This window comes from Amblyomma mixtum, chromosome 3 (genome assembly GCF_055824585.1).
Source record: "Amblyomma mixtum isolate Tamu chromosome 3, ASM5582458v1, whole genome shotgun sequence".
In the NCBI taxonomy this organism is placed as follows: domain Eukaryota; kingdom Metazoa; phylum Arthropoda; class Arachnida; order Ixodida; family Ixodidae; genus Amblyomma; species Amblyomma mixtum.
In genome coordinates, this window is record NC_143014.1 from 118,362,598 (window position 1) to 118,387,316 (window position 24,719).

General features: G+C 45.9%; 1 long non-coding RNA gene across 1 annotated transcript in view; it reads left to right on the top strand.

Moving 5' to 3' along the window:
• Positions 1 to 4,040: 4,040 nt before the first annotated feature.
• Positions 4,041 to 24,719, top strand: part of LOC149351545 (uncharacterized) — a 43,049-nt gene continuing 22,370 nt past the window's right edge. The window contains exons 1-2 of the long non-coding RNA XR_016289499.1: positions 4,041 to 4,081; positions 12,265 to 12,339. This is a non-coding gene — a long non-coding RNA (uncharacterized LOC149351545). The remainder of the gene's footprint in view (positions 4,082 to 12,264; positions 12,340 to 24,719) is intronic.

Here is a 24,719-nt window from a genome sequence, read left to right on the forward strand (position 1 = left end):
TGCAAATTGAGGGATAAAGTCTAGTTTTATATTAAAAAAGGAGGAGGGGGAAGCGAGGTGGTCTCATACTTTTCCTCACCGGCGTACATAAAACCGTTTTTGCAATTTCTAGACTGTCTATGAACTTTTCGTATTATTCGATACTGATGCAAGTAGTATTTGCTGCATGACCAATTTTGTTCCAAGAGCGCAGCGCAAGATTTCTGTCCAATGTCACCGTTTAACAACCTTTCGGTCTCATTTTGCTCTCTTCTGTGCTAGAAACATGAAAATAGCAACCCATGCTCAACTTTTTCGTTACCTTGTTGCCAGACTAATCTATCTTCAAGAAAAAAATTCATTTTTTCTACGACTCTTGGTGGTTCTGCAGCTCTTGGTGATTCGTTGCGAATAATTTTCAGAAGCATGCAAACACATCTGGCGTACTCATCGTGTCTTTTAAAATAGAGCAAAATAAACAACGGGGGTGAAAAGACCATTAAATCATTATCATAGATACTCAGGTTAAGAAAGTTGACTAATTCAGCTTAGGTAGCCGTTTCCTTTCTTTGTTTCTATGTTATACGTCTGGAAGTCCCCAAGCAAAAACGTTGTTGACGAAGTGAAATGTGTTCTTTTCAGCCCTTTCTTTTCTCGCGCCGGCGACACCAGCTTGTGCAAATCATTCGCAATGAATCAAGTATATAGAGGTGAAGATCATCCTTTTTTTCATGCAGACTGTCTGGCAGCAAGAGAAAGAAAAGGGTCAGCACGTGCGTCTGTCTACATGTCTCTACAGAGAGGATAGAATAAAAAGAAGACAGAAAAGTTTGAAAGCTGTGAGCCTGAACAGAGAATTGCGGTGTTATTTTGTAACGCGGAAAATAAAAACACCAAAATAACTAATATAGAGAAAGCAGCGGAAAGCGCGGGTCGATAGCGGCATTGAAGTAGAAAACGTCAGGCTATTAATGCCATTTTTTTCTGATCGTTAAGCTCGGCTACGCTGACTGAGCTCGTTTGTGCAGGTAAAGCAGGTCAGCTAAACTATTGCTGCTTGCAGATTCTTCGTTACGCCGTGCATAGAATCTTTCTGACGCCATGTGTGGAGCGGTACATAGGCGAAATTTCCACCCTGACGTCCAGCGAAGCTGGAATTACCTATGAGTTTCATTTGAACAAGGTTACAAACTTTCCTTGCAAATCGCTTGCAGACGCCGTTACCAAAATGAAGGCACGTAGGGCTCTCCGCTTCACTATCGTAGCAAAAAGTTATATGCAGTGGATAGGTGTACTGCCGGGCAACATGGCCTGTTTTGCATCGCCTAAGCTCCAGACCTTTCGAGGTTGAAGGAAACTATCGTACTCACTCCTTCACAACTCGTTCTAGAAGCCCTGCAAGAGCCCCGTGCTCTCTGCTCTAACTGTCTAGCTTGTATATTTCTCGCAAAAGCTGTAAACTATGCCTACTGCCTAATGTTATGCGTGAAAGAAAGTTCAAGATTTGTCGTTTTCAAAAAGCGATCGAAGTTATTCGCATATAAGGATATACAGAAAATCTTTACTCTCTTTTATGCAGGAATTACGCTAACGCCAAAAGTTGGGTGGCATTTTTACTTTCAGATGATGGAGCCCCGGCTCCTTTTGCAGCTTCTTATTCTCTTCGGAGTTACTCTTTTTGAGACTTAAGGATGTCACGCGCACAAACGAAAAATAAACAATTTTTATTCTTTAAAACAAACAAAAAATAACGACTGCACTATCCATGCGGTGAGGTCAACCAGCACGCATTTCTTAGCAGTAAGACCAGACGAGCTTTGGTGCTATTATTTTTTTTTCCGCTCCCTCCACACAGCACTCCGGTATATGAGCTAGAAGGAAGTGAGGGACTGCATCCTTTCTACCATTCTGGTGCTTACTGTTCCGCGACGAGACGCCAGAATAATGCCACTCTAGGACGGCCGAGAGTGTCATTAAGTGCGACGCACTTGGATATTAATCGTCTCCACCGGGTCTATATGTACGCCTGCATCCACCCGCTCCCATTTCATTCGCTTCTTTCTCTCTTCATACGGCCACGCCAGACTCCCTCTTTGCTCTCCTTCTTCCAAATTCTCAGACCCCGTGCGGATCCGTGCTTTCCTTCCTTTTGCCTGCCTCTCGGCGCCGCTATGGTGCCCCTCGCCGGAGCCCGACTGTCTGTATGTATTCGTGTACACAGAGGCTGAGGAGGCGCGGTGGGCACCATTGCGGCGGCCAGTTTCGTATGTGATCTGGCGTCTGGTGTCCGCTATTTGTCAAGGAAGAGCCCGCCATTTGTCTTCCTTCGGCGGCCATTCGTCACCAGCTCTGCGGCCCGTTTGACATTCAGGCCTGCCCGGCGAGGTCGTGTGATTCTTCCGCGATATTCCACTTTTCGTCCATGATTTCTGAGCCGGATCAGCTTTCATTGAGATTGCCCAGTGCAAGGCGCTGTGGTTGTATGGGATGAAACACGAGCCCGTGCCCGCGGACACGTGTTCGAATCGATGAAATTTTGCAGCACAGCAGTAAACTGGGAAGCGCACTTGGCGTTTATCTTTTCTACAGAGTGAAACGTAAGGACGAGAGGAGAGACTACATGACACGAGTCACTTTCAGTTCAGCTTGCTTTCTTGAAGCCGCTAAATTCATTGCAGATCCACAAAGATAGAGGGCGGTTTGCGCATTCCAGAATAGTTGGAAGAGTTATCGGTCCGTGCAGGCTAATACAAACACACCATCTCTTTTGCCCAAAGCATGACTGATGCGTTTCCGACGTACATTTCTCCCGCTTTATCAGTGGCAGAAAGCATCAGCTCTTTATGACTTGTTTGGTTTGGTTTATGGCGTTCAATGCCCCACAGCAACTCAGGCTCTGAGGTACTCCGTATTGGAAGTCTCCGGAAAATCACGAATCTCTGTGGCTGACAAATCTGCATGAAGGTTACGCTTTGATATTGAAGTATATAGGTCCTCTTTTGAAACCGCTAGTGTGCTTTTTTCACGTGAGAAAGAAGGAAAAAATACAGGCTGAGTGTTGTAAGCCAAAAAAAAGCGTATACTTGAGGGCGCAATAAGCAGCTAGCGGAGTTTCTGTACGTTTCGGTGCTTCGCGGTTATGTGCTTTGCGTGCCCGCGTGGTTTGGTTCTTGACGCGCCTCGATTTACAGGTACGAAGCAGCAGAGGAGTTCCAAGTGCCCCTCTAAGCGCTCCTGGGACGAAGCTCATGCAGCGGTATGCAGCCTGCGACAAGGAAAACACCTGCGGCTAGCTAATGGTGCACGAGCCTCCACTTTAGCATTAGCCGCACCGCTCGGCATGTTCGCTTCATCAACGTACCATGACGCTGAGCTGCATGGCAAGCGCTACGAGGACTATTATTAGACTTTAAGTATGCCCGTACGTACCAGCCTCTACACATCGGTCATGACAGTGGCTCGGCGGTGACAGCTGCCGCGCCAGTAGCTTGGCTCGTTGCCGACGCTGCCGATTCCTCGGCGCTCGGACTGTCCTGCCAGACCCGCCGCCTCAGTCCTCAAAAGTATCGCACCCTGCGTGGAGTTCAGTTCGGCAAAAGTGCAGGCCGCAGTTTTTCGCGAGAATTTCGTCGTCGGGATGGGGAGCGCGGTCCACCGTAACGCTGGTGAAAACGTAAACGAAGTGACGGTAGCGACAGATCATGAGGCCATCAACGTTCGGCTGGCGGTAGTTTTCATTTCGGCTATTTCTAAGCGGCACCACCGGCACCAACAGTCACGGAGTCTACGTTTAATCAGTTTACGTCACTTTTAGGCAATTTCGTCATCAGAGAGTCCCGAGTGTGAATCAGAGCGGCGGGAAAAAGTTTTTAAACTTCGAATCCAAATCTCTTAGTAATAAATGTATTTTTCGCCGCCGAACAAGCGCCAACAAAGCACTGGAATGCCGAGCTATCTGATTTTGCTAACAGGAAAAAAAATTACTGAGTTGTCCTCAGTCTTCCTTTAACGTGCACTGACATCGCACAGTACACAAGCCTCCAGCATTACGCCTACATCGAAATGCGACCGCAGCAGCCGGGATCGAACCCACGTCTTTCAGGTAAGCAGTCAGTTCAGTGCATTTATTTCAGTCATGTACAATGGCTGAGGAGAAAGGAAAAAAAGCCGCGCACGCGGCTTGACAAAGCTCCCATCTCCCGTAGCGGCTTGGCACGGCGATGACAGACAGCAGTAAAACAATAACAAGAGAATGCATGAAATAACAAATATGTACAATATCTTCATAACAGATCACCAGAATAGTCTCGGTACTGTTACACACACGCAAATGATAGTTTAATCACAGCACATGGACACTTTGTTTATTTTACAGTTGGATATGATTCATTCTTTTGTAAGAACATATTTCTGACAGCGTTATATGAAACGGAAAGAATGGATTGATTAGTGAAAGCGTTACTATTAAGGAAAGATGGCAACACATACCTGAGAGTTTGAAAACCGTAATTTGTGCGTGGACAAGGTACATACCAATATTCGTAGTGTCTTGTGTTGTGAACAGCGGTATTTTCCCGTAGATTCGCAAGGTCAGCAAAAAATGTGGTGTCACTATGTACCTGAGATTTGTACTGCTGAATTACACGGTACTGATGAATAACCCTTGCATCCATAATGCGGTATTTTGCAAACAGAGCACTCGTATGTGCTAAGTATGTGGCACCCGCAATTGCTCTGACTGCATTTTTTTGTAATGTCAAAACCTTCTGAATATTAGTTTGCGTCGTTGTACCCCAGACCAAGTGGCAATATTTAACATGAGAGTCAAAGAGGGCATGGTAAATAACAAGTTTTGTCCTAGTAGGTATCATGCACTTTAACCTTCTGAGTATGCCGACAACGCGAGCTAGCTTACTCTCCATTTGCTCGATGTGGTAGTCCCATAGCATAAATTCATTGAAGTGAACGCCAAGTGTTTTTACAACATTAGTTATTTCTATCATATTACCACCCAATACTAAATCTGTATGTACAGCCCATTTGACATTTTTAGCTCTAAAAAATATCGCCTTTGTTTTCCGTGTGTTTATTAGTAGGGAATTTTTTTCAGACCATGAGTTAAGTTTGTCCAACACGCTGTTAGCCTTTTCTACTATATCATTCGCGTTGGTGCCAGACAGAAATAAAGTAGTGTCGTCAGCGTAAATTACGTATTCTGTTTCGGGGTCGATCTGTACTAAGTCATTAATATATACATTAAATAATAAGGGACCAAGGATACTTCCTTGAGGTACACCATGCTTTATTTTATTATAAGTAGAGCGATGATTATCTATAGAAACGTACTGATATCGGTCAGTTAAATAGCTGGTGATAAGAGATAGTGCCTTGTTCCGGACACCGTATGCAGAAAGTTTAAGAAGAGTTTCGTGATGAATCCTATCGAAGGCTTTGGAGAAGTCTATGTATATTCCAAGGGTTATTTTTTTACATTCAATGTTATTTAAGATTATTTCTTTTTGCTTCAGGAGAGCCATTTCAGTAGAGGACTTAGGTCTAAATCCAAACTGTCTTGGAGTTATCACGTTGTATTTTTCAAGAAAATTGGAAAGTCGTAAATGTATTGTTTTTTCCAAGCCCTTAGAAAAAATAGGCAATATAGACACTGGTCTATAATTACCAAGATCGTTTTTCGAACCACATTTATAAAGAACAACTACTTTTGCTATTTTCATGTCCGAAGGGAAAATGCCGGTAGTCAAAGACAAGTTATAAATATAAGTTAAAATTGGGCAGATAATGTCCAAGACGTACATAACAGGTTTCATTTTCAGTCCAAAAGCATCTTCACTGTTTGTATTGTTCATGCCTTTATATATATTAAGCACCTCATTTTCGTCACAACATGTTATAAAAATACTGTTGCTTGTATGATTCGTAATGTAATCCAATGCCATATTATTGTGTTCACTATCAACAAGTCCACTGAAATAGCTATTAAACTTGTTTGCGAGTGCGAGTCCGCTATAACTAATGCCTTCCACTGTAATACTTTCAATTGTATTTGTAAAGTTAGGGCTCAAGACTCGATTTAACCTATTCCAAACTTTCTTTTGATCGGTCAAGCCAGCGAACATGTTAAGGTGATATGCATTCCTCGCTTTTCTTAAAGTTAAGTTCAGGTTGTTTCGGTACCTCTTGAATGTTGCCCACGATTCTGGACTGCGACTTTGTAAGAACTTCTGATAGAGGGAATTTTTCCTGGCAATCATTCGAAGAATATGCGAGGTAATCCAGGGTTTACGAGCTCGTTTTGGTTTCTTTACATCTTTGGACGGAAAACTGTTACGATATATAGAAGCGAATATCTTCAGAAAACAACTAAACGCTATGTCAGCAGTCAATGCAGCAAAAACTGGTTCCCAATTGACGTTCATTATTTTGCGTCGAAATGTTTCTAACGTAGTTGAGGTGATCTGCTGTATTTTTAAATTTGTTTGTTTACAGTTTGATTTTAATACAGGCACACTATTACATACGATGTAAACAGGCAGGTGGTCACTAATAGCATAATTAATAACCCCGGTTGAGAGCACATTTGTTGCGTTATTTGTAATCAGCAAATCAAGAAGTGTTGCTGTAGTGGGTGTTATGCGTGTAGGCAATGCCACAACGTTTACAAGACAATATGATTCCATTAGTGCCATAACCACTTAGCCACTGCAAAGATTCATTTGATGACTTGCATAGTGCCTGTATATGACTGCTGCGCGGGCGAGCTTTGCGGTAATCGACCTCCCCCGGTTAGACCCTCCAGCAGACCAAACCGGAGAAGACCTCGTGTCGCTTGTTCTTTTGTCCCGTTCTTGAGTTTCCCGCTCTTAAAAGGATGGCGATTCAGCAGAAGGGAGACTAAAGGTTGCGAGTGAAACGAAGGATAACTCGAAAATGCGGCAGCATATTCTAACCTACATCGCCGCCGCGGTGGCTCAGCGGTTATGGTGCTCGGCTGCTGACCCAAAAGACGCGGGTTCGATCCCGGCCGCGGCGGCTAGAATTTCTTTGGAGGAGAAATTCTAGAGGCCCGTGTGCTGTGCGATGTCAGTGCACGTTAAAGAACCCCAGGTGGTCGAAATTTCCGGAGCCCTCCACTACGGCGTCTCTCATAGCCTTAGTCGCTTTGGGACGTTAAACCCCATAAACCAAACCAAACCATCTAACCTACATCAACCTGCACGAAGAGTGTTGCGGGCTGGGCAGTATTATTTTTATTTCTATTTTATCTGCCCAAACTACTCAGAGCGTAGTGAAAATCCGAACAGAAAAGTTAACTCGGAACCAACCGTCCACTGTAGCCACCGTTAAACGTGGAAGGAAAAGTGCTCTTCCCATCTCAGCACAAGTTCGTACTAATATTCTCGGCAAGGCAGCCTCTCCGCTAAATGAAAACATCCAGGCTCATAACTTCAAAAATGTTCTGCATTTGAGCAGTTAACTTGTTTCTGTTTTCACTTCGTGGCTGCAATCAGGTAGCATCAGTTTAGAGTCGCTGGTTTATTGATATGCTTTCTTTATGCGTACTAAATATTAAGATTTTCGAATGTTATGTTACGTGCTTAGGCATTCTTCGTTAATTACAGCTGGCATTTCTGAAAGCATAGGACTGGGGACAGTTACGGTAGAATCGTGCTGCCTATAGGTTGAATTTATGATTTAGCGGCTAGGTGCTGAGAACCTAATAACACATCTCGTGTTAAAACACGAGAATCACTGCCGCCATATTCAAGAGCACAGGCTCTGTCGCCGCCAGTACGAATGATCCTTAATCACACAAAGGTTTTCCTTCTACTCCGAAAATCATCACAGCTCCTACGACCGTTGCGCTCGAGAACCAAGTTGCCAACGTCATTGCTTGCTTCAAACATATTTATTCAGTTGAAATAAATATTCCTGTGGGCTTACATTAAGATCGCAGAAGGCTGTGCCTAAGATGCGCAGGAAATGAGCAGGAAGCCGCATAACATGTCTGACAATTTGGACTCGTGGCCAGTGAACTTTCGTGGCATTAGCTTGCTCTCTCAGGATTCGTTCCCTCTTGAGTTGCTGGGCACGTCCGCCATTGGGTTGGGGCAATTGTCTCTGCGCACACAGACAAGAGCTCTAGCAGGTTTCTCCGGGAGGTGCTAACCTCCTTACCAAGTATTTCATTTAAAAAAATACATTACTGCACAAAAGATAAGCAGTGCCACCGGGACTTCCACTGATCGCAAGGCAAGCAGTGCTACCCGCATGCCCGGCCATTTGTGGTTGAATTTTTTTTCTCTGTCTTCTCGAGCTTCACTGCGAAATAGCAGTGTTTCTTTCCCAACTGTTTCGTTTCTCCGCTGCCGGCTCCCCGTGTAGCTAATCTGGGCTATGGTTACTTATTTTTAGATTTGAAACTCTGTTCTGGTCATCATGTGCCGCGGTATTACCTGAGACTTTCAGGGATACTTAAATACGCTCCCTGAAGCCTATAGAAGTGTTCTGGATCACGTACGTCGAAAGCAAGTCAATCGTGTTAACTGTTCTGTTGGTTGACTAATTTGAATAGTTAATTTTGAACCGTTACAGTTGGGCACGTCGTTGTAAATATAGCTTTATAAATGGCCGTTAACCATAGCCGTGTCAGTTTTTAGCATTTAAAAAACGTGGTTGTGCTCGGCACCGCAGCTCAATGAATTCTGGCCATCTTGGCGTGTCAAACCGAAACCTCGGATGCGAGAACAGCACGAAGCTACACACGGCGGCGTACGTGTTTCTCGTTTTCTCTGCCCCACCCAAGCTAAAGGGCTGGAGCAGAAAGCAGAGGCTCGGCTAAGACAGAGAAGGTCACGTGACATGTGCGCCACCAGGTGGCGTGGGCTCGTGGGTGTGACGTGGGCTCGTGAGGAGACGCTCTAGGTTTCAGTTTTAGCACAGCTAAGTCAAGTGTGGTGATTTTCAACGATACAACTGATCAGGTGCTTACAATACAAGGCCACGAAATACCTAAAGTGGCCGAATACAAATACCTCGGGATATGGCTAAACGAAGGGCAGATATACACGGAAAAGCACGAACAGGCTCTTAGGGCAAAAGGAAGAGGAGACGCCGGGATAATTAAACATAGGCCATTATGAGGGTACAATAAATATGAGCATTAGTAAGGCTTTTTGACGGGCTAGTTGGTACATATTCATATTTGAAAGGCTGTGAGCTAAAAAGACGTTCACAGGAAAAGGATAGAGACGACAGGAAAGAAGCACTTCTTTCCTGTCGTCTCTATCCTTTTCCTGTGAACGTCTTTTTAGCGCACAGCCTTTCAAAAACAAATATGAAGTACTGAGAGGTATATTTAAAGGAATAATAGTGCCGGGGCTCACTTTCGGGAAAGCGGTTCTATGTTTAAGGGCAGAAGTTCGGTCGAGATTAGAACCCAGCAAACCACAAACCTCTCAGAGACAACCAGCTAGACGTCTATAAGAGGTTTGTAGTTTGCTGGGTAGTAAATGAGAGATCCGTTGGAAGATTAGCACTTGGTGCCCACGGCAAAACCACATACGAGGCAGTACAGGGGGATATTGGCTGGCCATCGTTCGAAGCACGGGAAGCTCAGAGTAAAGTAATATATGAAGAGCGCCTGAGGAAATTGGACGATAATAGTTGGGCAGCTAAGGTATTTAAATACTTACACGGAAAGAGCGTTGACCCACAATGATGGAAAACAAATAGGAAACTAACGAGTAAGTAGTATGCCGAACACGAGGACGGAGAAAGAAAGAAAGAGCATTAAACGAAAGGTTAAAAACGCGGAAGGTAAAAATTGGATTAATTCAGTGGAAAGAAGCACAGTAGAACTATATCGATACTCTTTGAAGCTAGGTCAGGGTGTCTTAAAACGCGCAGCTACAAAAAGAAATTTAACGAAGATGATGACACATGTGCTGTGTTTGATAGATCTGTAGAAACAACTGAACACCTCATAATCAAATGTGATAGTATCCATCCGGATGTCGATGCAGGCACAGTCACTCTTCCGGAGGCCCTAGGGTTTAGAGCTCGCATCGACAACGTAAATGGTCCCACGTTCCACATAAAAATATAAAACACAAATATAAATATCCTGTGTTCCTTTTATGATTGAATGATCCGGCTAAAATCGCCGTTTCTGAAATAAAAATACGTGTTCTGCTCAGTTTAGCTACAACTTAATTGTAACCAGATTAAGAGCGCAGCCGCATGTGCAATTGACTGTGGCGTCGCACGCAAAGGGTTGCAGCTTGCGACGTGAAGACGCTGTTTCTGTCTTTTTTTTTTTCTTGTTACTCGATGCGCCCGTCTCGGTGGCGTAAGGCGTCGTTTTTATGAAGTCATGTTATTATTTGTTCGAATTTGTTTCATTCAGTCACAGCAAACTTGTGCTCTGTGAATTAAGGGCATGTTTTTGGAACGGAATAGCTAAGTGGAGTGGCTTGTCAGCCTCCCTTTGTATCCCCTGCACGATACCGCATATTACGCGACAACTGCACTAACATGACTCGAAGGCGCGAGGCAGCCGCGCCTGAAGACCAAAATAATGGCCTCTATTTTAATGCAGGAACGGGTGGACCTAAATCTCGAACTGACGGAATTCCGTGTAGGCAGGCTGCAAAGAGCGAGAGCACCAAAACTAAAGATTGCTTACGTGAGGGAGGGCGGGCGCAACTCAAGCTTTACTTTTCATAAGCAAAGCTACGACTGCTCCTGGAGCTGACCCAATCAGAACAGTCTGACTGGTGTCCTAGTCAAATGGGCGACAGCCACGGCTCATCCCTCGTAACGCGCGGTCTAACTACGGTATACGATTCTAAGAGGCTGTGGGTGCAGACGTGCGCGTTCTGCGGTCGCCTTTCGGACGGGCACGCAGCCCTCATGCAGCCGAGAAACCGAACGGCCGATGCGCGTGACATGAGCAGCTTGCACGCGACCCGGCGGCAATTACTGGCCGCGTGGTGGGCCCTGGGCACAGTAGTGCGGAGCAGCTGGCACATTTCCCAAAAGCTAAGGAGGTCTCCGTTCCCGCGCCTCTGGTGTTCATTTATTATGGAAATAAAAGGGGGTCTTCGGCGCCTGCATCCTCCTCATCGATAATTTGAACGACTGTTTCGTTTTCTCTTTCTTCTCGATTATCTTTTCGAGTAGAACGAAGAGGCTGCCCATCGTTTTAGTGAAATAGCTACCTTGCTCAATGTGTAGGAGCTTGCTGCTGATTGACAACGTGTCCGTGATGCTCTGAGGAAAACCCGCCGTCCATATATTATAGAGGCCCGTCCTCCGAGCCTTGGCGTATTTAGAACAACCACGCAAGCCTCGAAGCTGTGCTATAAATCACGTTTGCGACGACCGCCGAGGGATCAACACCAACTAATCAAACTGTCGTCATCTGTCACGAGTTGAAAAATAGGCGGAACGTTTCCTCTTCAGGCGTTTCCCTGCCACGGTCCTCCTAATGTTTATAGCGACCTTTGGGGAAATGCAGAACATTCTGTCAGAAGTCTGGCTTATTTATTTTCTCTCGCGAAAATAATGAGCAGAGCATAAGACGAGCTCGATAGTGGCCTGCATTTACATCCGTCGCAGGAATATTTGATCACGCTGCAGTGGCTTTGTGAAATCTTTGTCTATTCTCGACAAAAATCTATTAACGTATTCGTAACATAGCATAAAGTAATGTCCATATAAAATCCGCTTTGGCATACTCATAATGGAGGCTTTCAAGGTTCACGAGTATTTGCGTCACTGTGGAGGTTGCTGTTTTGAGAGCAGTCACCGTTACTGAGGAAAAAGGCACCTCTTCTAAAAAAAAACTTTCAACCAAAGCTTAACGTCTTATTCACAGTTGGACACTAAAGTTAAAAATATTTTACAGCACATTCGACGCTTGAGTCTGGCTCAGCATGAAGTGCCATTCGGTACCTGACTACACGTTGATATTCCAAAGACCATGACGGTGTTTTGAACATAAATTCTCTTTAAGTTCTGGGTGGCACTTTGTCGATTCTTAGTTCAGTCCATCTAAAAGCCGTCCGCTGAGGATCGTGCCGTTTTAAGTACTAAAAGCGTATATTTCACGCTGGAAATTTATTTGCACAGACAAATCATTTTTCGGGCAACATTTCGGCGAGATATGGTGCCGATACGGAGAGAGCTTGGTGTCAAACTTGGTTTGTTCCCTCTGTAAACATTTCGCGCATAAAACGGTCATTTTGTTTCGACCCCTTGCAGACATCGTCGACAAATGTCCGGCCCAGCCATGTCCGTCTGTTCATGGCTTCAAAACGGGAGCTTGCAAAGCGCAATGTAAGTGCCCTTCAGTGACTGCTTTCTACCCGTGAATCAGTGCTGCAGCAGGGGTTCAGATCAAGTATAATAACTGTTATTCTCTTTGCCTCAGTCATCAGGCGAGATGCACGATGCGATTGGTTCGTACTTGCCTATGTAGCTGAGAAAGATATCTTAGGACCTCAAATGTGCGTTAGTGTCGCGAGCAATGACAGCCAGAGAATACTGCCAAAACCAAATTAGCTCCTCTCCGTAAGGACTATCGCAGGAGAGAAGAAATACATGCAGCATATCTAGACCGATGTGACTTACTTAGCTTCACCGTGAGTAATATAATTTCCACTGAGCTGCTCGGATGCCAGGCGTGATTCTACATATAGCCTTGTGTTGGCTATTGAAGTGCGCATACGAAATCAAGTGAAATAAGTTGTACCTCAAGCACATGTTTGAATGGCATTGCTCAGTGCAAATATTTAAAAGTGAGCAGCTTAGCGTAACGTTGTGAAGGGCAGCAAGATTATATTAATTTTCTCGGATATTCTAACGTTTCATGCATTTTATTTTCTTTTTCTGGGGTTCATGCCGCTTAATCTGAAAACAGGGCTCTTGGCGTGCAAGGAAGCACTAGATCAAAGCTGATTACAGTGCCGAGAAGTTAGGCCTAGCCATCTGGTAATTTCCAGTTGTCGTGCCAAATGTAACACTAGAGACTCAGTGATAGTCCTCCTTGCCTGCAAGCTTTTTCAACGGTCAAGCGCCACGGCGAGAGCGCTAAAATTTTCTAATCAATGTACACCTTCCTTAGTAATAATAATTGCCAGTTTTTTTTCCCTGGACCTATCATTTCATCCAAGGCATTATAAAAAAAAAATTCAGTGTTAGTAGAACCAGGCCGATCCAGTATACTTGGATAATTTCTCCCAGAGAACTTTTGCGAGGCAGTCGGTAGCAGACCACTCCTCGTTGCTACAGCCACTGCGCAGTCAACAAAAGGCTTTCTAACAGAAAAGGCACCTCCCAACTACGTCTATAACGTGCATCGATTCGCATGCGTCACCAAAGCCAGACGCAATGAAACGAAGGCTCCCCCCCCCCCCCCCCCCCCCTCTTTCTCTGCATTGCCGTCGAATATACAACGAACTTCTTTCAGACTGCGCTTCTTTTCAGAGAGAGAAAAAGTAAGTCCTTGCTTTGGGACTTGAACCAAAAAAAAAAGGCTCACCCCAGAGAAGTCCGCTTTACCAGATGTCCCCAAAGGACCCTGGCCAGTTAGACGTGACGTGCTGAGTCTGCCCTTTGTCTTTCTCCGACAGGCACCGCACTGCTCGACTGGCATATCGAGTAGTCCTGTATCATGTTGCCGCAGCCAAGTCCAGTCGAAGTTAAAAAGAAATGCGTACTGTTAAGCTGGCCTTTCGCACCCAGCACACAAAAACACACACACATACACGGAGCGATGAACGTTGTATATTTCATTGTCACAAATCAAGGAATTGTGTGCTCTTTTTGTTTTTTTTCCCACTTGATTGCTTTGCCCTGCCGCATCGTACCAGGCTGTTGAAACACTGATGGATACTCGACAGCTGTTATCTTTTTTTTTTTGCTTTTTTTGTCAAGGGTGTGCATTTTGCAATAGTGCAAAGAAGGACAATTTTGTTCTGATTGCGCAATGTTTTCGTATACAAGTTATGGTCGTATCGCTTACCGAGAATCCATCCGCTTAGTGCTACTTCGTGTTGCGACAATGCAATGCAATGACGTTTGCGCTGCTTCGTATTCAAGTGCGCATATGCATACGAGCCTTGCGCTCGCATGCTGGCGCACTGTTTCTGACTGCCTGGTGTCGTCGTCGTCTTGAGGCACTGTTTTTTATGTGTCCTCCACCAAGACACCTTGGCTCAGGAAACCTCGGAAAGATTTTATTGTTGGTGATGTGTTCGCCAATATGTTTGATTTTTACACTGCACCTTTCAGCGAAATTCCTGCCAAAGGTTTTCTCAGCGGGCCACGCCATCCGACTGCGGAGGCGAAGCGCATTCTTTGAAGGTCTTACTCTGCTCACACAAATGCAAAGGAAATGTATTAGGACGGCCGCAATGCGCGTTCCGGCTATGTAAATACCTTTTCCGAGAAAGCGGATAAAAGTTCTACAGAGGCAACCTAACTCTGAGAATCACGAGCAGCGCACAGCTGGCAGCAGCATAAGAAACGTTAACTCCATGCCTACGACATTCTGATGGCAACTCTTGATGCGAGCGAAGCTGGCCCGACTGCAACTTTCAACAAAGTAGACTTAACCGTTTCATGCCCCTTTCCATTTCTGCTGCCAACAAAACATGAACACTTCCTTGACAGGGGGTGCAAATTGAACGCAAGGCAAAAACAAGAGAAATAAGCCGTAAAAGGCACACACGGACGCTGAACAACCAACTAGCCCGTCAACTCGCTCTTGTAAAGCATATACGAGACAGACTTCTTCCCGTCCTGGAACCGTCGTCATTTTTTTAGTTTGCATCGTGCGCATGCTGCATTAGGCTTCTTGAATCTCTTTATAAGCACTCGGTCGAATTACACTGATTGCTACATCGGAAGTGCAGCTCGGTTGCGTCTAAAATTCAATGATTTCATCATTGGCAAGAGTTGGCGACTTCCGTTGCTGAAGCGAAAAAGGTGAAATTCAGACCGACTGTACGCATCACATAGCGTGGTTCATAGCGGAAGATTTTCGATACACTTTTTAAGACCTAGTGGTCATTCACATCAACAGGTCGTACGATGCTGAAAACAAAGCGCCCTTCAGTGTCTTGTGTCGGCTAAATATCTCTCTCTTTGCATACATCCTCTCTCTTGGTCTTAAAAGAGTTAGATATTGGGCTAGTTGGATTTGTGACAAATTATACATATCTGTAGGGCAACCAGGACAGAAACACAAAGAAAGAAAGACAAACACGAGCGCTACATTAGCGCTCGTTACATTAGCGTTCGTGTTTGTCTTTCTTTCTTTGTGTTTCTGTCCTGGTTGCGCTACAGATATGTACAATTTGTCTCTTGGTCTTAGTTCATGATATTTATTGTCCCATCAACCATGAGTATGTAACAGCATATGTTGATTAGATGCAGCTGTGGGACAAGGCCCGATCGCAGCCGTGATGAGTGATGTCCTCTGGAAAGTGCTTGGTGCTTTCTACTAAGTGAGTGGTTGTTCAAGGCTTTCTCGTGCGTGACTACGAAGCCGAGGAACGTGAGATTACAGTGTCGATCGTTAACTGTTAGGATCGCAAATTATCAGGGGCATTTTATTCACTTCGGTTGCTATTATTTCCCGGTTTGGAAAGGGTTTCTAGGGAAAATGCACCAGGGAATCCCAAGCCCTAATGAAGGCCTACGTACATTTTGCGCTATTTCATGGCTGTGAACTTCACTCAGGCCTGCGACAAGAGTACGACAATCATGTCTTGTCGGCGCCCAATGAAAACAAAGTACAGTAAGCTGAAGTCGAAAATTCATGAAAAGTAATTGTGTTCGGATTTCTTTAAAAAAAAAAAACTCTAGAAGCCAAATTTGGGCTTCACCACTGGCAAAAATCTGAAAGCTGAACACAAAGACAGGCGGAAGACGGAAGTCCTTTGAAAAGGCGCACGTGAAGTGTGCCCTTGCTACGATGGCTTCCGCTTTGTCGCTGCACGCCTCTGTGATTGTGCTGTTCCGTTGCTTTTTTCAACGAAAGCCCTTTTCTTCAGGCACCGCATAACAGCAACGCCCCCCTCATTTTCCTCTAACCCTTTACGCAATCTGTTCTCAAGAACGATGCGTTGTCTTGTGGCTTGTTCTCTATAGGTGAAACCTTTATGTGAGCGCAATTTCTGCCAATAGCGTCTGCTGAACGACTGGTTTTTTGCCAACCCGGACACCACGCGAACGTACTAAAAAATAATTGTGCTGAGAGAGATAACAAAAAAAAACCAAAACCAAAAACGAACATTCGCGTGTTCAGGTAATCCGAAAAGCTCCGAGTACCTTCCCGCTCGGCCCTGAGCATCTAACGCCGGGTGGCTCGAAGTGCTCCTCCGTTCACGGAAGGCAGCCTGCGTGTAAGCCTCCTGGGCGCATTTCACAATGCCTTGCGTCACATCCTACTCGTGTATCGTTATGGCCAGACGTCTGCCATTGCGCCCGCCAGCAGGACCGAGAGGGGACTGGCGCCTTTCAAAAGACGGCTATATTCCGTGATCCCGTTGAGGTTTCGTAATTGTCAAATGCGGCCATGTATTGAGTCGCAGCTGCAGCGTATTGCCGCTGTATTCGGCCATTGACCGCAAAGCCCTGCGGACCTCGTTGGTCGCTAAATCGCCCATACGAGCCATTTATTTTTACGTTCCTTTCGATTTGTGAAAAAAAAAAGTAGTTTGAAGCTCTGTTGAAACAAAGGCCAGTGTCCTGTCGGAATTTTATTGCGGACAGCGAGAGCAAGATTATAAATTTTGAGTTTGGAAACATAAGGCCCATCATTTTTGTTGTTGTGCACATTGCTTGATAGTCTCTTAGTTTGCATTAAATTTGCAGCAAATTTTGAGTATTTTCATAGGAGAAGTTTACTGAAATGTAAAACTTCAACCTATTTTTATACGTATTTTCATTATGTTCCAGCGGCTTACTCCATTACTGGATTGTTAAATCTAGTAATATAGGTTCTGCTCTCCTAAAAGAAACGCAGCAAATGATTTATATTCAGTGCCGTGTAAAATGAAACACCATAAGTTCTGGATGGACCATTATTTTCTGTTTTTAAAAGATACAACTAAAAATTCATGACCAGGTTGGACGAAGAGGAAAAGTCAAGGACTGAAAGCATATACCACTCCGCCCAGTGTAGGTCATTTCTGTAGCGCTTAGAACCTTTTTCGGCTATGCAGGTCTGTGGTATGCATAAAACAATGGAGTCGGTGCACCATGTGATCTTCGTAAGTCTGAACACTTTCAACAAAAAATTACCCGAACACAAGGAGATGCCGAAATGATACTAACGTTGAGCGGTAACGGTCTCTCTTGAGATTATCTGATGTCGAATATGAACACACTTTGTCAAAACTACACAAGCCACTATGCGCGCGACCTCGAGGCTTGATCCAGATTGTCTTGCCGGACTCGTGTGGCGTCCGTAGAGTTCCAAAGCTATATGCAGTGAGGAGAACTATCTTACTCATTCTGCAGTGGTTTACAGAACCAGTCCATTGCTTATAGCCTCCTCAAAGTAAGTCAGCGCGCCTATCCTCTCCGATCGAAGTCCATGTATTCTTTCGAGGCTTTGGACGACGGCCGACCTTTCTGCACTAACCTAAGTCACTATAAATGGTTGTCGCCCCTAAAACAAAAATGGCTGGCGGTTTAGCATTGCTAAGCACAAAATACTGTGCGAAAGAACAGTTTTTAGCAGGTGGACACCACCGCCCCGTACCTGAAAGCGCGATTGAGGTGTCCACTGAGCCAGGGATCCAGTTATGCGCGTCTTCAACTTTTTCATCGCCAGTGCCAGTTTACCCAATGTGCGCCGGCAGCCTACGCTCCAGAGCCGCGTTTCTGCAGCAGTGTTGTCAACGCCAACGCATGCAGAAAACGTATCTCTGTCACTTCCGCAACATAGCTGAAAGCCCGAATATTATTTGGATAGTAGCATTAGTTGATGAACACGACGATGGGCAGTGCACAGCGAGAGAGTGTGTTGCAGTTTAACACGAGGCCTGATCGGCTGCGCTGATACCCTATAATGATTTCGTGCAGTGGCCAGCAAAGCTGATCTGTTCGCGCCGCCACACGTTTGTATCCCACATACGGATATTTCTTTCACTTTTTTTATTTCACTTGGCACAAACCCACAAACATCGCAAGATATTGCTAGGGGTTTACCCATCGGAATGGTGCTTTTGCACTAATAATGACTACGCGAAAACCATACTCTACAGAACAGGTTAGACTTGTAAAACAAAACAGCCACAGGCGGCACAGACCGGAATGCGTGGCTGCCGAAGTGTCAACACAATTACGCCGCCTCCAGCTCTTGTCTCGCGCTGACATTCTCACCTTTATTTCTCATGCAGTGCTCCTACCGATCAATGCTGCCCCTACGGCGAATCGATAACTGGGTCGGATGTGAAGCAAACATTTTAACGAAGAAACTTCTTTTAACCACCTTGGAATCGTTTTTATTTTGTCATGTGTAAGAGCTAAACTCCATTTGAAATAGATATAACTTTCGTGTTTGCATTGTCACAAAAAAAAAAGAAGAAAGAAGGCAACAAACGGCGACCAGCAACAGCTCCAGAGGCCGCAAAAGCGGGCTCGCAGGAGAAACGCCTAGCGTGCGTGGGCTTTAATGCGGCGCCAAAGATATGGCGCTCGAGAACGTTGTGCCGCATAATAAACCAAGCCTGGCCCCGGCAGCGCAGCTTATAAACTATCCACAAGGCACTGCCATCACTCTTTCCATTTGCCATCGAGAATGCATGCGACAGCGCTCTAACCCCGCTGCGGCCCGGCCGCACTTCTCCCTTTCCCCAGCCTCGCCGCGAAGCCCACCGGCCTCGCGAGTTAGAGCAGGTTGCGAATTAACGCCGAGTGTGTTTCTGAGTCATGAGAAACAGCTTAAGGGCGCTCGCTGGACGGCGTTTTGTTTACGCGACAGTCATAAGTCATTTCCGTAATTGTCGCATACCGCTCCCGCCTTCAGCCAACAACGTCCGGCAGTGTGTCACCACCTGCTCTCCACGGCGAACAGGGAGAAGGAAACCAGACTCCCTTCGCTCTGGCGCCACGCATTATGGGTGGACCGCTCTTGCCTCTGTCCCGACGCATAGGGGCAATCAGGAAATTGCAGTTTACGGAAACATTTGGGAACGTCCTGGGAAGAAATAATTGCGTACGCACGATACGGCGAAGACGTGCGAGCACTCACGCTTTCCAGGATCGCGTCCAGCTATTTCTTCTCCTTTTATTTTTGTTTAATTTGGTGTTTTGAGGACCGGGTGTCGACGGCCTCAATTGCTCACCAATGCAAAAATGTGCGGTAAAAGGTCGTTTTCTTCTTCCACTGCATTTCGCAGTTACGTGCTGCGGCAAAAGGCTGCGCTGCATAATTATTACTAGATGGTGGGTGGCGGTGGTCAAAAACATTTATTTCATTAAAGGCAATGATGACTGGGGGACCAGTCCTCGTGGATCGGGGCAACCAGGGTTTCAGCCCCGTCGGTGCCCTCGCGCCAGCATTGCTTACAAGCAGGAACTATTAGGATTAAAAAAAAAGGTTAATGCAGTCTGATGATGAGGTAACTGCAAATGTTGACTAACACTGTGGTACCCGTATTCAGGGTTCTAGCGCTGGGAATTAGGGGTGTAGTCTGAAAACATTTTCATCTAATCCGTTTGTTCATTTGTTTCCTTTCTGCCTAGCTAGTTCATTTGTTTGTTTTTTGTAGGAGTTTACTGGATTATGTCTATTTTTAAACGTTTCGTATCAATTTGTAGTGTCCCCTCGTCGACAAGAGAGCAACGCGAAACGTCCCTGTATTCTAAGGTATCTGTGTATGTTATATATAATCGGCCAGGCGGTAGGCAACAATCTCACTCAGGGAGTGGTCCGACATCTTCATCCAGCGCTTAGCTGCTACTTGGGAACTGCTCTCTAGACCCGACTGAAAGCTTATTGAATGTCCACCCCCCTAAGTATATTCCTATGCATTTCTTTTATAGTTTGTCTTCCGATTCCCGACGTCTATAGCTTCGGATTGTTGATCAATCCTCGGCATACTGAGCGGCGCAAGCATCGGACCTCGATCAGTCTCGGTAGATAAGAAGCAGAACTCGTGCCCGTGCAAAACTTCATGTTTTGTGGCTGTTTCGCCCAGCAGGCCATGCAATACCGTACGTTCTCTGACAAGCAAACATTGTTACGGTTACCAAGAGAGCTACAGCTTCAGAAACTAGCGTTTACGCGTAAACCGCTTTAAAATGTGACCTGCCACCAGCATTTCTACTCCGCGCTGGGCCGCATATGAAAAACCTTCATATATTATAAAGAAGAGCGTCATTAGGGCACAGACTAGGGCCCAGTCAGGAACAAAATTGGCATCATTAGTTTCCCCTAGCTTCTAAACTGCCCCTCCCTATGTCGTTTTCCTTCCGTGGTGGCTATCTTCCGAGCGGCCATTAAATATATACAACGGGCAGCATAATATTCAGACGCTCGCGTTGACCTACTGCGGGTCGCTGAGCGTCTGTAACCAGAGGAAATGCGAAATATATAAATGCAGGTAATCTTTCAAGCGGAACCTCATAAAAGATGCGAAAGAGAGTGCTTACGTTTGCAGTCGCTACTGGTAATAATACCGCAGTAGTGGTACTGACTAGTAGAGAGAGAAATCAAATTTGGCATGAATATCTTACCGCTTGATGTTCCCATGCGCCGCATGGGATACTTCAACTCAAGTGACGATGGAGAGGCGGGCTCGGATTGATTGACTGCAGTCTTTACTGAGGCCTAACTTATCATGTCTTGGATTTGATTGCGTTTGTCTATGTGCCTTGCAGCATCCAACCTTTTCCCTAAAGTATCCATCACGAGTCATTTTTTTTTTCTTTTCTCTCAGCGCCGCTTACCCAGCCAATGCACTATCTGTGTCCCCCGCCCCTTATTTTGGGTGCATGCCATGCATGTTGTGCACATGAAATGGTGGAATGCGGTGTGACCTGGCAAACCAGATGGGCACACGGAATAAAAAAAAAGTGCATGGTCATGTTTTGCGCATGTTTCTCTCGTTTCTTCTCCTGTGTCTTTGTTTCGTTTGCGCAACCACATCATCCAATCTATATGTGCCAACCAAGCAGCCGAAAAGAGAGTTACTTCAATGAAACGCCCATGTACGGTGTTACCCATACTTCTGATGACCTTACGCAGAGGCTCACAGAGTGTCGTCTTAAAGCGACCTTTAGTGTTAAGTTAAACAAAAACGCCTTTAGTGTTGTAGCAAACAAAAACATGGAAAGCTAGTCGTGACTAACAAGCGGGATACTTCATGCTGTCCCCCTTGACCTCTCTGTCCGTCTCTTTCGAATCGGCCAGACTTCGCGCTGAGAAACACGGCGACGATGGTTCCAGGGACCCTATCGTCGGTGAGCACAATGGACGTGGTGCCCTAAAGTGACGTCCGAAAAGACGATCTACTCATCAACCTTGATGCCGCCGCAGTGACCCAGTGGTGGCGTTCGGCTGCTGTCCCGAAAGACGCGGGTTCGATCCCGGCCGCGGCGGTCGAATTTCGATGGAGGCGAAATTCTAGAGGCCCGTGTACTGTGCGACGTCAGTGCGCGTTAAAGAACCCCAGGTAGTCGAAATTTCCGGAACCCTTCACTACAGCATCCCTCATAGCTTGAGTCGCTTTGGGACATTAAGCCCCCCTAAAACATCATCAACCTTGATAACTCCGAATAATACAAGACTAAAAATAATATCTTTTTCTTCCCACTCCTCTTTCAGTCTAGAACCACAGCGAGCAGGCAACAGGCGCGAGCTTCTTGGCGCCGAAGGGCCCAGGGCGGCGGTAGTGGTCCTTTTGCGAACTGCGTGTGCTGCGACGTTGAATTTGGATACGAACTTCAGGCACTCCCGCTGAACTCACGAGTCTATGCTCACCTGTGACGCAGCGAGGTGTCTTCTGGAAAGTAATCACTCAAGACAAACTGTTTGCTTACGTTTAATGCAAAAAATCACGGAGACCACTTAAGACTTCTTACAAGCTTTAAGTGCGAAAAACATTGTTTTGTTTTCGTTTTTCTCTAATGACACACCTAGTTATTAGCGTACAGTCGTAAGGCAACGCATGTACTAGCTTCTCCTTTGTTCGCCAGAAATCAACGCGGTTTTGAAGACTATGGTTGCGTGCGTGCTCGCCTCGCAATCTGGAAGTACTTGGCAAGAAATTTTGTTTTTCTTTGCCAAGACACGTGGGTTTTGGGACGCCACTTTTTCTGGACATCGGGTTTCGTTGCCGAGGAGCCAGATAATGCTTTCGCATTACTAATGCGTCTCTGTATACGAGGAAGTGCTACTTGCCCCTAGCTTCGATGCAGTTGATATACAGCATCTGATAAGCGGATCATGCGCTGCGCGCTCACATGTCATAAAGAGCTGCACCCGGATATTTTATCCACTGACACAGCAACCGCTGTGCCCTAGGGGTGCTTTTGTTACTTTCAGCCAAAAAAAAAGAGGCAAAAAAATATGGTAACCACTATTGAGAACACAGTGAAACTTCAGCTGTTTGGTTTATTAGGTGCTAACGTTCCAAAGCAGCTCAGGCTATGAGGGACGCCGTAGTGGAGGGCTCCGGAAATTACGACCACCTGGGGTTCTTTAACGTGCACGGACATCGCACAGCACACGGGTCTCTAGAATTTCGCCTCCATCGAAATTCGGCTACCGCGGCCGGGATCGAACCCGCGTCTTTCGGGTCGGCAGCTGAGCGCCGTAACCACAGAGCCACCGCGGCGGGGAAACTTTACCATTAAAATAAACATTTCAGAAACGTTAACGGGACGCCAATGTCTCCTCGTGCGGCCTTGCATTCAGAAGCCTTAGAGTTGGCTCTGATTTTAGTGCAGCTCTATGTTCTAAAAAGCTGCACTTTTCCTGACCTGTCAATTCTCGGGCCTCCCATTGTCAAAGCATTTGTTCCAGCACCCACAGAGACGCGGCTGTCAAACAAAAGCTGCTTTTTATTCATCAACCCTAAAAAGTAACAAAAGCGCAGTTTAAGAACCTTTCAGTTGGGCCAAGAAGAAAAGAAATAGTTGATGAGCAAGCGGATAAGAGAAGTTATCATTCTCGCGACCAATGTCCACCTATGCAGTTTTTTTCGGTTTCTTTGGCCAGCTGCAATCTCTCCTTGCAGCCTTGACCCCCCTTACGCAACGTAATGATGGGTGCCTTGGAGCTGATCGAGCCACGGGAACTGACTGCCAAGTCGGTCGCCGTCTCTAAGTCGCTGTCGTAACGATCAGCGCACACTACTCCGCACACTGATGGCTTATCAATTGAGCAGCAGCACGCTGGGCGCGCCAAATCCTCTTTAGCGCCTCACTGTGTCAAGAGTTTCCTCTTGGCGCGAAAAACGGCCGCCCCAACAACCTCACTGCCTCTGCCATCGGGCGACTATTTCTTTTCGTGAAGAAGCCTGTGCCGACCAGAAGAATCCACCTCTCTTTGTTCTCTAGCACACGCTCGGAAACTACACCCTCCTCAGTGCCTCTGCAAAGATGGAGTCTATTCTCATCAGATTCCTCGTGTCCAGTCCTTCAACAGCCATGACCTGCTTTCTCTATTCCTGGTTCTCTGTCGACTGCGATTCATTAAATTCGCGGCTACTCTATTTCGCGTGACGCCTCAAGTAAACCTTGAGGAAAAACGCCGTCAGGCCACTCCTAGCATATAGCTGATTGATGCCGTAGTAGTTGCATCGTGGCAGCCTTTTCAGAGCTGCGCAGGCGCACAGGTTGGACTTGGTGGTTTTGCGAAAGCCAGGTTTTTTTTTTTTTGCCTAAAACTGCGGCATTGTGAAGAACATATTCTCTGCACAAGGTAGGAGCAAGTTTTCTGTTCACTCTTAATGGGTACTGCAATGGTGGAACTGTCTTGTAATTCGGTTCTTTGCGGGTTTTTCGCTTCCTTGTCATTCCAGTCGTCAGTTTCAACGGGATGAGAGACTCTTTCTACTGTGAGAGCTGTGGCCAGAAATTTTCCGCTCCAATTGTGTTGAGACCTTCAGTTCGTGATAGCTTCTTCGCCGAGGATATGGATTTTCATTGCGGAAGCTAAGTTCATTTCGGTTCAAAACTTATGGGGAAGCGCAGTTTTGGCGACGTGGTTAAACATCCGCCTCGTATGCGGAAGGTGGGGGACTTGATATCTCATATGCTGCCCGGTACTCTTCAGTTTTCTAATGGATACAAGCTTTCCCCGGCACTTGGGTCTTTAACCCCACTTCGAGGTGACCAAACATGCTAGCCATGACAGTCTTTGGTCAAGACGCCCTTTCACCATTAAAATCAAACCGCCAATCAACATTCATGGCGATACCTCAACATGCAGGGGTCAAGAAGGCTCAGTACGTACTCAGGTGCATAAAGACCGTCGAATGGAAATCAGAACAAGACGAAAGCGTTTTCTTCGACTTCATAAGAAAGGACGCAAATGCCAGAGGGAACATGCTCGCTTATCAGAAACGGTTAAATGTCACTCGGACAAAAGCGCAACGTTTTGTGGCTGGTTATCACCACCGCGTAGGCATCACCAGCGCAGAGTTCGGATTCGAACAGCATTTCGGTCTAGCCTGGAATCCGGACAAGTTTTG